The sequence below is a fragment of the Ictidomys tridecemlineatus genome, chromosome 2 (assembly GCF_052094955.1).
Source record: "Ictidomys tridecemlineatus isolate mIctTri1 chromosome 2, mIctTri1.hap1, whole genome shotgun sequence".
Taxonomy (NCBI): domain Eukaryota; kingdom Metazoa; phylum Chordata; class Mammalia; order Rodentia; family Sciuridae; genus Ictidomys; species Ictidomys tridecemlineatus.
This window is the reverse complement of record NC_135478.1, coordinates 68,419,171-68,422,834: the sequence shown is the minus strand read 5'-3', so window position 1 is coordinate 68,422,834 and position 3,664 is coordinate 68,419,171. Positions and strand designations below refer to the sequence as shown.

The 3,664-nt window shown below is 41.1% G+C and overlaps 1 pseudogene; it reads left to right on the top strand.

Moving 5' to 3' along the window:
- The first annotated feature begins 1,985 nt into the window (after positions 1-1,985).
- Positions 1,986-3,650, top strand: LOC144375131 (olfactory receptor 2AE1-like; annotated as a pseudogene).
- Positions 3,651-3,664: the final 14 nt, after the last annotated feature.

Here is a 3,664-nt window from a genome sequence, read left to right as displayed (position 1 = left end):
GGAGAAATGAGACCCAGAATCAATCAATCTTATAGGGAGAGAACACACTCTCATTTCTATCCACTGAATTCTTGGGGGTCTGATCCTATGAATTCTCACTGTGGGAGAAGCAATACCATAAATTAGATGCAGACATCAAGCATGTATCACATCCTGGAGGACATTGCTCCAGCAATGAGAGGTGTTGTCATCTAGGTGTTACTTGAGGCAGAGTCTTCCAAGGGTATTTTACCATTCTATCAGGTTCTGTGTTTCAGGAAGATGGAGGACCTATGTTAATTATAACAAATCCCATGAACACAGGCCACATTACACACTTGTTTGCTGTGAATGGAGCTCCTTGTTCAGAAGCAATGCTGCATGGAATACCCTTATGGTGAATAAAGCATTCTGTGAGTCCAGAGATGGTAGTTCTGGCAGCAGCACTTCATGAGAGGAAGCAAAATCCATACCAAGAGTGAGTGTCCAGTCCAGAAAAAAAAGGAGTGTCCCTTTCATGCTGAATGTGGTCCAATGTCATCAATGTGCTATGCAGTGGCTGGCTGATTATCCCAGGGAATGGTGTGATGTTGGGAACTCACGATTGTCTTTGCTGTTAGCCATGGGTATTCAGCAGTGGCTTCAGACAGATTTGCCTTGGTGAGTGTAAGTTTATCATGATGAATCCAGGGATAAACTTTACCCCAGATGCCATGTCCAGTTTGTTCATGGATATATTGGGCAGATGCCAGGACTGAGTGAGGAAACAGGGGCTGATATCCAAACTACTGGTTAACCCTTTTTGGAATAAGAATCTCTATCCCATGGGTGGTTTTCATAAGAATATTTTTTTCATATATATTATCCAGAAAATTTTGTACTTCCAGGATAATAAAGGGAACACATGTATCAGAGGAATGAATGTCTCCTGTAGGCAACGTAAAGAACTTTGGGTTTTCTTCTGGAGAAAGGGTTAAGGTGTTTGCCTTCATGCTGCATGTATTGTATTTAGTTACACAGGTATCATTTTTGTATTTGAAGGTTAACCTGACTTATGGAGGTGTGCATGTGTACCAAAAAGACAGAAGATGGACTGCAGTGACTTTGTGATGTGTGATGTTTTCCAGGATGAACTACATCTCACCAAATTCCCTCTAATCCATCGTTTCTGTTTAAGGTGGGTCTCAAGAGGAGCTTCCTGGGAGATTAGAGAGCAGAAGGGAAGCAGCCATCCTGTAGTACTAATACATTTTTGCTGGTCTGCTGGCTCACACCTCACTGGTAAGGAGCAGTGGCTGGGCCTGCAGTTACTTAATCTTCCCCATGATTCTCCCTTAGGCTCTTGGAATTCTGGGCTAGGGGTGTGCATTCAGCTTCATTAGAAATCTGACCTAAATTTCCAATGTGCCTGTATGAACATACCATATGGATCTCATCTTTATGTATAGCCACAAGTAACTAATAAAAAAACCATAAATAAATAGCATATCAGCAGAGCAGAGGGAAGGAATCAGAGGAAGAGAGGAGGAGAGGGGAAATGGGAAGTATGGAGACTGAATTGAGGCCTATTTTATGCTTTTTAATTATGTCAAAAGAATTCCTAATATTTTGTAGAACTCAAAAGAGCCAATACAAAAAGAAGAACCTTAGTGCCTAATTCTATAGACAAACAGACTGACTTTTTTTGTTTTCTCTTGTGGGGTCACAGCTCATGCTTTGGGGTTTTGTCTTTCTTTTGTCTGCCCTGCTTTGTACTGTCTTCCTTTTCTACTGTTTGTCCTGTAGACTTTAAATTTCCACATCAGACTTAAACATGACAGCAGTATACCAACTCCTTAACCAGCTTCCACAAAGAAATAAGGCCAAAGTTCTGTAACACAACCATTAACATTTACATGCATAACTAACAACATCTTAGTGGTTTAGCTGCTCTTATTAGAACCTGCCTGGTAAAACAGGAAACATAATCCAACAACCATAAAAACACAGAAACACACTCACACAAATCATACACATGATTACACACACATAGGCCTATATTTAGTAAAAAGAGTCATAAATTCTGGCCCTTAATAGAGTCTTGGAATTTCAAATGACCATGATCGTGATGACAAATTTTAGGTTTGTCTTGCTTTGAAAAAAAATGAATTTCAATAATTTCAGTTTCTGGATACTTACAAATAGAGAAAAAACTCTTCACAAATATTTTCTTGGATCAAGAGAGCTTACCACCCTGTACACAGGATCCCATATTTCTGGCATCACACTTTGTCTCCACTCCCTGTTTCCCCAAGGACTTTGAAGGGACCATGTGGCTGAGGAATCAGACGTCTCTGGCAGACTTCATCCTTGAAGGGCTCTTCCATGACTCCCCGACGCACCTTTTCCTTTTCTGCCTGGACCATGGTGGTCTACTTTGTTGCACTGAGTGGCAACACTCTCACCATCCTCCTCATCTGTGTGGATCGTGGACTTCACACCCCCATGTACTTCCTGCTCAGCCAGCTCTCCTTCATAGACCTGATGCACATCTGCACAACCATCCCCAAGATGGCTACCAACTACCTGTCTGGCAGCAAGTCCATCTTCTTCCTGGGATGTGCCACCCAGCACTTTCTCTATTTGTCTCTGGGTGGTGCTGAGTGTCTTCTGCTAGCTCTCATGTCCTATGACAGGTATTTTGCCATCTGTCATCCTCTGCGTTACACTGTGCTCATGAGCAGAAAGGTGGCACTGATGATGGCCCTCACCTCATGGTTGGGGGCATCTCTGAACTCCCTAATTCACACAGTCATCTTGATGCACTTTCCCTTCTGTGGATCTCAAAAAATGTACCACTTCTCCTGTGAGTATCCAGCTGTTGTGAAGTTGGTATGTGGTGATGTCACCGTCTATGAGACCACAGTGTATATCTGTAGCATCGTGCTTCTCCTCCTCCCCATCATTCTGGTTTCTACATCCTATGGCTTCATCCTGCACAGTGTCACTGAGATGCGTTCAGCTGGGAGTAAAAGAAATGCTTTTGCCACTTGTAGCTCCCACTTCATTGTGGTCTTTCTCTGGTTTGGTGCCTGCATCTTCTCGTACATGAGGCCCAGGTCCCAGCGCACTCCACTGCAAGACAAAGTTGGTTCTGTGTTCTATAGCATCATTACTCCCACACTGAATCCTCTGATTTATACTCTCCGGAATAAGGATGTAGCTAAGGCTCTGAGGAGAGTGTTGAGGAGAGGTATTATAACCCAATGACTACACCTGTATTTGGCCCAAGTATAGAGCGTTATTATGGGTAAAACTCTAAGAATTTTCAAGATTCCAGATCCATGATGTACTTTGACTATCCAAAGAATAAAGTGGTTTATGTATACCTTCACTATTTTAACTGAGTTGCAGAAATTCAAGTAGCATTGTATATGTGTCTAAATCCTTCAGAGTATTATGGAAAAACCTTTACCAATCCCATTTAAAGTAGACATATGAAGTTAAGTGATACTCTAAAAATATTAAGATAAATATATAAAGACCTTTTCTATCATTATTTTTATTGAAAATACATATGTAAATCATGACAACAAAGACTATTTAGGGAGTATAAAATTAGAATGTGTTGATTAATATTAGAAACCTGTGAAATAAAGCGTGTTTTGAAAGAAAAAGTTGATGATAAAATATTTCTACTCAGATA